The following is a 10,897-nucleotide window of genomic DNA, read 5'->3' on the forward strand; positions in this document are numbered from 1 at the left end:
GGAATTTCAACGTACAAAAAATAAAAATAAATGGAAATGCGCCTCCATGTTAATTAAAGTCTCTCTAAATATAAATCAAAATAAATGGAAACAGTTATCGTCATTTATTTTTTGTTTTAAATAATATTCAAAATTGCCCGTCGGTGTGAATGTGAGTGCGAATGGTTATTTGTTTCTATGTGCCCTGCGATTGGCTGGCGACCGGTTCAGGGTGTACCCCGCCTCCCACCCGAAGACAGCTACATTAAAGTGTTCCATTTGAGTTCTATGGTCTGTGCTTTACATTGATTTTCTTTTTCAATCCAATAATTTCGATGATTTTATCATTAAAAGATGAATTTTCATCGCATCGAGTCATCGCTCCCATGATGCTTCAAGAGACCACGCCCACATCCATTCAAGCAGGCTGTGATTGGTCCGTGGCTTCACACAAGAGACATTGGTGTTTCCTCATTACATCGCCAATAATATACTTTTATCACACATGTACTGCACTTACTGACGTTTAACAGACTGTCTAATATATTTCATGAAAGTGTGTGACATTTAGTCTTTCTTATCGACCAGAAAAGCCACTAAAAGTGCACAGCGGAGTCTGGTATGTACGGTGCCACAATCAGCATGTGGCAGTGTTGAGTTGAGCTTCATCGAGCTCCAGAGTCACGTGACGTGGTCAGTCCCTCATCAATCATGAACCTCATCGCACGTCACTGCGCGACCCTAGTGAGGAGAAGCGGTAAAGAAAATGGATGGATGGGTGATTGCATTCATAAATAAATAAATAAATAACAAATTTTAAACAAAGTTTACATTGATTTTCTTTTTCAATCCAATAATTTCGATGATTTTATCATTAAAATAGCTGAATTTTCATATTTCTAGTTCAAATGCATAGGACGGGTAGCTCCGAGTCACGTTGAGTCATGCTCCCATGATGCTTCAAGAGACCACGCACACATCCATTCAGGCTGGCTGTGATTGGTCCTTTGGTTATTCGTTTGGAGGGCACGAAAAGGAGCAAAACGAGGTATGGCAAACTTTCTGTCTGCCTTTTTTGGCTAGGTTTTAGGACCTTAACCGATATGTCCTCCTCTTAAATTTCCAACCTGGTTGTGCGGAATTGTGATTTTGAACTTTAAACACACCTATTAATTGATCAAGGCGATCATTAATGTCGCCAATTGCCTCACAATCGCTTCGTAACTCCAGCACATGCACTGCAAAAAAAGGCCTTTGAATTTACTTCATTTGAACATCGGTTGCACATGATTAAAATGTATTTAAAATTGACATAATTTACCCCTAAAAAAAAAACAACAAAAAAAAAACAGTTTTTTTTCAGTGTGTGTGTCCCACTCCTGTGGATTGAAATAATAAATTGATAATAATAAAGTGCCATTTTGGGGAAAGGGAAGTGTAAATTTGCTCGAGGAGACTGGATAGCATAGTTGCTAACGACTGCAACAGAAAGGGGAAGGGGGCGCTCGCCGGTCTAGAACTGATGGGCCATCACACTAGCAAAAGCATTCTGGGATTTGTAATATTAGTGCCCATGTGCTAATATACTGGCGGGCCAGCTCTAATACACATTTGATATCTTCTTGCGGGCCAAATTTAATTACATCGTGGTCCAAATTATATGATCTACAGGATCTCAATTAGCTCCCAGTATGCGTCTCCCCCAATCTGGCAAAATCCAGATTTAAAAATTAATAATATACCCTTTAATTTAGCACATTTGAAGAACATGGAATTGACCACCGACAACCAACTATTTAACGATAATGTTTTTTAATACACGTGATGAACAATTCCAAATAACTGGTGGAAACTTTTCCTTCATACAATAAATTCAAGCATCAATTAAAATAGGAAATACCATAACTCCAGAACACCCTCGAACTGCCGGAGTTTGTCAAGCAAATAGTTAAGCTTCTTCCGCAAAGTAAAAGAAATCTCTCAAAGGTTTATAAATTAATTTCATGCACTAAATCAATGCACTTAGCAATCACTAAATGGGAAGAAGACCTTTCCATGTCCGCTGACCGTAACTACTGGATACAGATATGTAACAATATGTTTAGAATGACGAAAAAAAACACATTTTCAGTGCTCCATAGAACACCCTTGACTCAGTGAACTGTAGTCTTCACACAATCAGGATTTTTGGGGCTGATCACCGATCAGCAAGTTAAAAACAAAACGATAACCGATGGAGCAATGTCTATTTACGTGACTTGTTCATTTATTGTATATACTTGTGTACTTTATACTGAGTACTGTATCTTCAGAATTATTCTCTAGCATTTTATCCATCCATCCATCCATTTTCTGAGCCGCTTCTCCTCACTAGGGTCACAGGCATGCTGAAGCCTATCCCAGCTATCATAGGGCATGAGGCGGGGTACACCCGGAACTGGTTGCCAGCCAATCCAAATGGGCACATACTAACAAACAACCATTCGTACTCACATTCACACCTAGGGGCAATTTAGAGTCTCCAATTCAAGCATGTTTTTGGGCTGTGGGAGGAAACCGGAGTGCCTGGAGAAAACCCACGCAGGCACGGGGAGAACATGCAAACTCCACACAGGCGGGACCGGGGATTGATCCCCAGTCCCCAGAACTGTGAGGCTGAGGCTCTAACCAGTCGGCCACCGTGTATTTTCCTCTAGCATTTTAGACAAAAGTAAAAACATCAATGACCTCTCGGGGGATTCAAGGATTGGCCACTGACATAACTTTAAAACTTAAAATCAACATTAAAACATGACAGAAATAATGGGTGCTAACTTACTGTAATTAAATCCATCCATCCAGACATTTTCTGAGCCACTTCCCCTCACAAGGGTCACGGGAGTGCTGGAGCCTATCCCAGCTATCATTGGGCAGGAGGCGGGGTACACCCTGAACTGGTTGCCAGCCAATCCCAGGGCACATACTAACAAACAACCATTCGTACTCACATTCACACCTTCGGGCAATTTAGAGTCTTCAATTAACCTTAATTACCATGCATGTTTTCAGGATGTGAGAAAACCCACACAGGCACAGGGGGAACACAGGCAGGTTCAACACAGTTGAACCCTGGTTCTCAGAACTGCGAGGTCGACGCTCAAACCTGTCGTCCACCGTGCTGCCTGTCATTAAATTACTTTAACAATACTGTTAATGACCATGCTTACTCTAACTTACGGCAATATGGACAGGTGCTGTCCAGAGTTTGCGTCCCTTTGACTTTTCCTTTGTTGTTGTGGGGTTTGATGTGTGGAAAATGTTTTAAAATCCTGTTACCAGATATTACGTTAAAGCCAATGATCATAAATCATATATCATAAATGAAATAAATGAAATCTCGGGTCAAATTATTTACTACAGCAGTATACTTCCAAATGAACAGTTAACACATAAGTGTTCATCTTCTGGTTGACCTTAGCCAACTCGGAGCACGGCTGAGGCGATGTGAAACAGGCCAGGGCGCATCGAGAAACAGCCGAGGCCCCGGCAGGCTCTCCCGTGGTGCTAGCGGCTGTTGTGCCGTGGTCCTCCCTCAGCCACCTTTTGAAACGCTTCTCTAAATGACAACATAGTTACTGCTACCTTCAGATGCTAATTCACTACAGGTGTACAATCAAACTTGTCTCCCAACTGTTTTCAACATCAGTTTTTACAATTATTTTTTTTCACCTTTCATTTCTTTGATGCTTCTTGCTATTATATTCACAAAAACAAACAAATACAAATAGAAATATACAGTATTAGATGTAGAGGAATAAAACAAATCTGTTTAAATTTGGAAATAAAACATCTGCAGAAACAACCTGATCTAAACTATCATATTTTAATGACTATGCATTAGAAATAATTGTATTATATAATGCTGAATGGCTGGTAATGTTCTTTAAACTCATTCACTGCCAGCTTTCCCAGTTAACATGGTTATTTGACTTCTAAAGCCGTCAATGGCAGTGAATGTTTTTTAAACACTTGTAGTTTGGTGGTTACAATTGAACAAATCACAAAGAAAGGCACAAGAACAAGCTAATGACAGGCTGTCACATTCATGTATACTGCACATGAATATGCTGATGCAGTTGGCTGGGCTGGCTCGAAGTGGGTCAAATACTTCCTGACATGACAAGCTTGAAACTGAATATATTTTAAAATGACGTTCAACACCATTAGTACAGTAGCACAGGGATTCACTTGACAGGCTGAATGCCTCGCTCGATTAATTTCATGACAGGACAAGGGAAAGCTGATCATGCTGCCTGCTGAAGTTATGGTTTCTCTTTAATGCAAAAAAAAACAAACATAATAGAACCCACCATTTTGAGTAAACGAGCAAAGTAACACATTACTTTCTTTGAGAAAGTAATTAGACTACAGTTACTACTTCTCACCAACAATAGTTACTTTTGCATCATTAATGTCTCTCGCGAAGTACTAATTTGTAGCTGGTGATTCTGGGACCCGTCGTCTCTCACCTCACTCACCCATTGAATATAGAGCCTGGATAGCTCAATCGGTAAAGCATCAGCGTTCACTAAATATCACGCAGGTACTTTCACTTAAACACTTCAAAAAGCCCACCACATGTTCATCGATACTCCACACACTCTCACGTTGATCTTGGGTATCTCGGTCAGGAGAAATACCAGGCTTTTAATCTGATGTTCTGTCTGTCGAGTACCTGTTTAGTCACTCGCTTGTGCTTAATTGACACCTCGTAATCTGTTCAAGTAACACAATTCCTTGTAAATTGTTTACTAAATTTCACACAGGTACTTTCACTCAGACACTTGAACACTTAAAAAAAACCACCACTTGTTCATCGATGCACCACACGCTCTGATTTTGACCTTGGGTATCTCGGTCAGGAGAAATACCAGGCTTTTAATCTGATGTTCTGTCTGTCGAGTACCTGTTTAGTCACTCGCTTGTGCTTAATTGGCACCTCGTCTCCTCACCTCACTCCTTCATTGACTGTAGAATCTGGAGAGCTCAGTCGGTAAAGCATCAGACGTTTAATCTGAGGGTCCAGGGTTTAAGTCCCTGTTCCGGCGAGAAAATTCTTCTGAGGTTGTTAACTAAATATCACGCAGGTACTATCACTCGGATACTTGAACACTTCAAAACACCCACCACGTTCATCTATCCACCACGCACTCTCACTTTGACCTTGGGTATCTTGGTCAGTAGCATACCAGGCTTTTAATGTGATATGTCTTTCGAGTACCTTGTTGGACCTCGGGTGGCGCCCCTCTCGCCCTGCCTCTCATCCCAGGAATCAGCACCACCTCGGCCGCGCAATTCTTGTCAATCAGCCTTCGTCATCACCTGCATTGAAGCCTGCCAGATCCAAGACTCCATTGCCAGATTATTAACGTTCATCCGTGGTACAACGGCTCGCAATTTACGTTCATGATTATTTGCTAAAAAACAATAAAGCTTATCTGTTTGAACATTACATGTCTTTGTAGTGTATTCAATTATATATAGATTGAACATGATTTGAAAATCATTGTATTCTGTTTTTTTTTTTTTTTTTCTGTTTTTATTTATGTTTAACACAACATCCCAACTTCATTGGAATTGGGGTTATATTTCATAACAGGACAAGAGAAAGCTGAGAATGCTGCTGCAGAAGTTGTGGTTTCTCTTTAATGGTTGTGGTTTTAAGGACTGCCATAGGACAGTCCTTTACGATGTATTTCGAATGCCAACATTTTGTAATGAGATGAATACAAGAAAATTGTAGTTGAAGTAGTTCCTCCACGAACTACCTAACCACAAATGCATCCATGACTGTGTGTCATTAATTCAAAGTTGAATATATACATGTATATTGAACTGAATGCACAGTGATTTTTAATCACAGACGAGGCAAAGATAAACATAACATGTAGGTCAATGCAATAAAGCGAAATTATCTCCAACAATTAATAAATGGTATACAAAATGGAGTTTGAAAGAGACATGACGTCTACTATTCTTCTGAGGATAAAACATTACTGAGATCATCGTCATCTACTTCAATCTGCAGGTGGACAATATAACATTTTGAAGTACAAAAAGGGAACAAGGGTGTTTGGTCTCTGTTTTTAAATAAGCTCAGAGGTGTTCGACAGCAGAATTGGTGGAAGATCTCTCATCCTCTAGAAAGTCATCATCCAAGTTAACATCGCTGGTATCGATGTCGTCCACCTCCAAATTGTCAAGGTAAATTTCCAGCTCTTTCAGAACCTTACAAAACAGCTATAGCTTTTGGAACAGTTCATCCAGAGAAGCAAATACCACGGCCTCCCCCCCACCTCTACCTTGTCTTTTTCCGACTGTGAGAACTCAGGGATTTTCTCCCAAGTCTGTAGTAGGACAGTTTCAGGCACGAAAGGCAAGATTGTAGACTCTGCTGCAAGCTCAGGGACTGCTGACACAATGGGAGACTCTTCACATTACTCTGTCTGCAGAATGAGAAATTATGTTTCGAAAAACATTTGATCAAGATGTAATGAAAACTCTGACTAGAAAGGTGTCCTCGAGTGGGTGGATAACCCCTATAAACACCAAGAGCAGAAGACTGGAACATCTCTTGGGCCTGGTTTTCTTGAGCCTCCTCTAGAATATTTCTGTCTCCATTGAGCTGAAGGAAAACATGAGAGTTGCTTAAAGCACAACAACACGTTTCAAATTAGGTACTTCTCGATGCTCTTTTGTGTTGTAGCAACTCACTGTGAGCAAGGGATCATCTTTGGCAGGCCTGGTGGTGCCTGAGCAACTTTCTCTGAGGTAAACCTCAGCTGCAGATGCCTTTTAGACCAGGAAAAATGTTTTCATACTGTATTGGGTCTGCCCAGGATGCAGCAGCCTACAGCGTAAAGAGATTGTGTTTTGAAGAAACGATACAGTGGTGCCTTGAGATATGATTGACCCGGCTTACAATTTTTTGGAGATACGGCTGGTATTTTGCTTTGCGATACGAGCGCTGCATGGTGGCAATGAACTCAACTCATTTCACAATAAGCGGCATATGGCAATAGTGAACAATTCATCAAAAAGAGGCTTCAAGTTGATTAATGCCACTCCCAGTTGAAGTTTAATGTCAAACTAAACTTGTATCAAAGAGTATTTGAAACAACCAAACTACTTGCCTCAAGAAAACGCCATTGATATTGCCAACAGTTAGCATCGATAGGCGCAGTTTTAGAACCTGTTAAGTGACGGATATTTTGATCACAAGATCTAGACTGATTGGGATATATTCTTCATCCTCTATGAAAAATGACTAATCATACAGTATTTTACAGAGTCAGAGTAGTTATGTAACTTATCTTCGTTTGCGTCTGCATGACTCTATTGTACGAGTGAGGCACCAAAATAAAAATTATTTGCCAAAACTGAAAATTAGTAACCCAAGGCCGAAAAGCAGAACACAGAAAGAAATGAATATGCCCTCTTAAAATTATGTTTAAGATCATCACCGAAAGACAGTTACTGCAGTATATTATGTAATAGGATAAAAATAATTGATAATAAATAATAAAAATGAGGAAAAATTGTGGTGGATGTCACTGGTTCTCAGGAGAGGACGTTCATTCAAGGATTGCTTGAGGTGTGTTCACAAACTTTGAAATACGGTATGACTACGACTCACATCCTTTTCATTTTGTTGTAGGGCGACCGTAGGGCCAAATCGTTGGTCGTGGAATATTTCACACTACAAGAATTTTTTGTGGGGTCCGTTCTGGGAAATCGGCTGCTATAGCTAATCGGGCCAATATCGGGGTTAAAATCATGTAGTCTGATGTAGCCATAAGAAGCAATGTACTAGTACGTATGCAGTGATTCATGCAGGAAGTTCACTGCAAACTAGTACGACGAGTGATTGGTTTGCGCAAGGAACGATGTACTACGCAGTGAACGTACTCATGAGTGATGTTTAATAGCTGTACACACTGTGGCAGCCGATTCTTCAAGCGGATGGCTAATGTTGAGTCCAGTCAAGCACATGAAAAACAAGCACACCCACGTGTGCGTGGGTTGGACGGTGTCTCCATAATCTTAACAGACTACACATAAAGTCATGAGAGAGACAGGAGACCGACATTGGAGTTAGAATTCGCCAGTGCAAGGTAAACTGATGCGGCACTTTTTTGCAAAAGTCTGTAAGGTACAGTGGCATACAAATCTATATAACACATGAAAAACCACGCGAAAGAAACGGCAGACCTCCGGAAATGGAGAGAGGAGGAGAGATATCCCCCCGGCCCACGCCCCGTGGCTCCACTGCCAGACCCCCAATGCAGGGCAGAGGTCAATTGGCGGAAGCTTTTTCAGCATGGCAAAGAATATTCAGGTGTGGATAATACTTTACCATTAGTAATTATTCATTTTCAAATTTAAACTGTATTTTAGTGAATTGACCCATAATAAAAATATCAATTATGCTAAGACCTTTATGTATGTGTAATACCATGGAATTTATAGTACATTAAAATCTTATTTAAATGAATACATTTATTAGAATAGAAAAAAACGCGGCACGGTTAGAGTGTCTGCCTCACAGTTCTGAGGACCGGGGTTCAATCCCCGGCCCCGCCTGTGTACAGTTTACACGTTCATGAGTCGCGACCGAAGCGGGTGTTCAAGAGTTTTCTGAGAGAGTGATAGGTAGGTCATAATTTAGCCTTTTTGTTTTTGGAACTAAATAATCTCCCCGCCTTCCCAAGTTTACAATACATGACAACAACAACAACGCATAGTCCTTCGGTGAATGTGTTGAGTGAACGTGAGCCTCGAGGATGGATCGTTAAGTGAATAAGAAAGCACTTGAATGACTATGTGAAAAAGAACTGAACGTGATCAAATGTTTTTGATGAACAGTTTTGAGTGAATCAGTATACTCAAACACTCATCACTATCAGTAACATAGTGCCATGCTTAATTAACCACACAACTAGACCACCATTGAAAACACTGTCTTCTTTGCATTAACCAATGATCAGGGAGAGCGCGAACGCAGATCCCCCACTATCAGAAATTATGCAAGTCGAGATTCCCAGCATTTGGGGAATTCGCAGGGGTCAGCACACCGGAGTGCAATGGCTGAGCCTCGCCCTGGGTGAACCACCTTCTTGATCATGGTGCCTCCCCTGCCAGGTAAGTATGAGGTGTGGACTCGGCCGTGACACGGCAAGTCATTCAACGCGCACGCTATGTCAAGCGACGGTGTCCATCATGAGCATGTGAACAACCACACACACAACGGCAAGCCGGAACATACGCTCGATGAAACGCTACTGTGTGCTAATTCATGAAGAAATATGCTTCTTATTTGAGAATTTCAGTTTAAATTGAGACAGTAAATTGATACCCATACTGCACAGCGGCATCGAGACACGATAAAATAACTTGAAAGTGCGGTCATTCACACCCAAAAACATATAAACCACCCATTCGGGGTATACCCTGAACTGGTTGCCAGCCAATCGCAGGGCACATATAAAACAAACAACCATTTGCAACTCACATTCACACCACCGTGCTGCCATGATTTTACTAATTAAAGAAAATCGAATGTAAACATAATTAGACGACTTGACGAAAATAATGCATTCGTCTCGTCGAATGTCACACACTGATAACACTTTCGGGTACAACAGTTTGATGTGCGTCTCAAAACGCTACTGGCCACCTACTGTGACCTATTGCGCATGGACAACCTTGGCGAACACTCAAGCAGGCTCGCGTGGTCTTAACAGTGGTTGTCAACTGTCACCATGTTGTAAGTTGCGGACCCACTTTCATATCAAGTTGAGAATAATACATTATTTTGTTTAAAAATAGCCTCTGAAAACATTTACAGTATATTATATTTGTAATGCCGTTTCAGATAGAGTTTGCTGTACCACCACAGTCATATTGCTTGCCAATGACATCCACCAGCCAGGCCAGGGCTGCACTGCAGTTGTTTACAGAGGAAACTAGCGGCGAGACAACAAGGAAGCAACATTTCTTGTCACTTTTCAACTATGCTCCACATGGAACTAATATGCCTCTGTACTGCACCCAAAATGCAAATAAACAATACAACTACTGTATAGACTACAAACTTGCTTACCATGCTGTGCATTATGTAAATTCAAAGTTTATGACTGAGTGATACACACTTGCTTTAACCATTTGTGGAGATACTGCAACACCATAACAATGCGTGGACTGGACAGATTAAACACATATTCCATCACTCAGTTACAAAATCAATTTAAAGTATGGCCCCAGAAAGAGGACGTATCAGATACTAAACCTGATAAGAATAGATATTACACTTGGTCTTAGCCAAAAGCCAGAGAAGCAATGTCACATAGCGCGAGAAGAGACGAGCTCATTCTCCAGCCTACAAGCCAAAGTTATGGTGGCACATATCGACATGAAAATCACAGATGAGTCACATATGGACACGCCAAACAACAATTATGAAACGAATGTCAACTGTGTTGTTTTTCAACGTTTATATCGAAATAATGTTGTCAGATGCCCGTGTGCCTTGGCCACGTCGATCCAATAGAATGCGGAGATTAACGCATATCTTTAGCCATGTATTAAGTCTTAAACAACCAAAGAAATAATGAGTTATTTGTAATAAGGGTTAATGTGGGTTTATGGTTTGCCATTCTCCAAACGTGTGTTGACAAACACATTACACAAGCTGCCATAGTGGTACATCTCAATAAATTATAATAGTGTGAAAAGCTTAATTTAGTGAAGTAATTCAATTCAAAAAGTGAAACTCATATTATAGAGATGCACCACACACACTGAAATATTTCTTTTTTTTTTTTTTTATACATGAATAATTTGAGGATTGTAGCTTAAAGCTAATGATAGCTCCAAATTC

General features: G+C 40.6%; 2 non-coding genes across 2 annotated transcripts; both read right to left on the reverse strand.

The window, feature by feature from the left end:
- Positions 1-9,001: 9,001 nt before the first annotated feature.
- Positions 9,002-9,167, reverse strand: LOC133398888 (U1 spliceosomal RNA). The gene has a single exon (XR_009768108.1). It is a non-coding gene; the product is annotated as a U1 spliceosomal RNA (small nuclear RNA).
- Positions 9,168-10,168: 1,001 nt separating this feature from the next.
- LOC133398889 (U2 spliceosomal RNA) lies at positions 10,169-10,358 on the reverse strand. Its single transcript, XR_009768109.1, has one exon. It is a non-coding gene; the product is annotated as a U2 spliceosomal RNA (small nuclear RNA).
- Positions 10,359-10,897: the final 539 nt, after the last annotated feature.

The sequence above is a fragment of the Phycodurus eques genome, unplaced genomic scaffold, assembly GCF_024500275.1.
Source record: "Phycodurus eques isolate BA_2022a unplaced genomic scaffold, UOR_Pequ_1.1 contig_433, whole genome shotgun sequence".
NCBI lineage: Eukaryota > Metazoa > Chordata > Actinopteri > Syngnathiformes > Syngnathidae > Phycodurus > Phycodurus eques.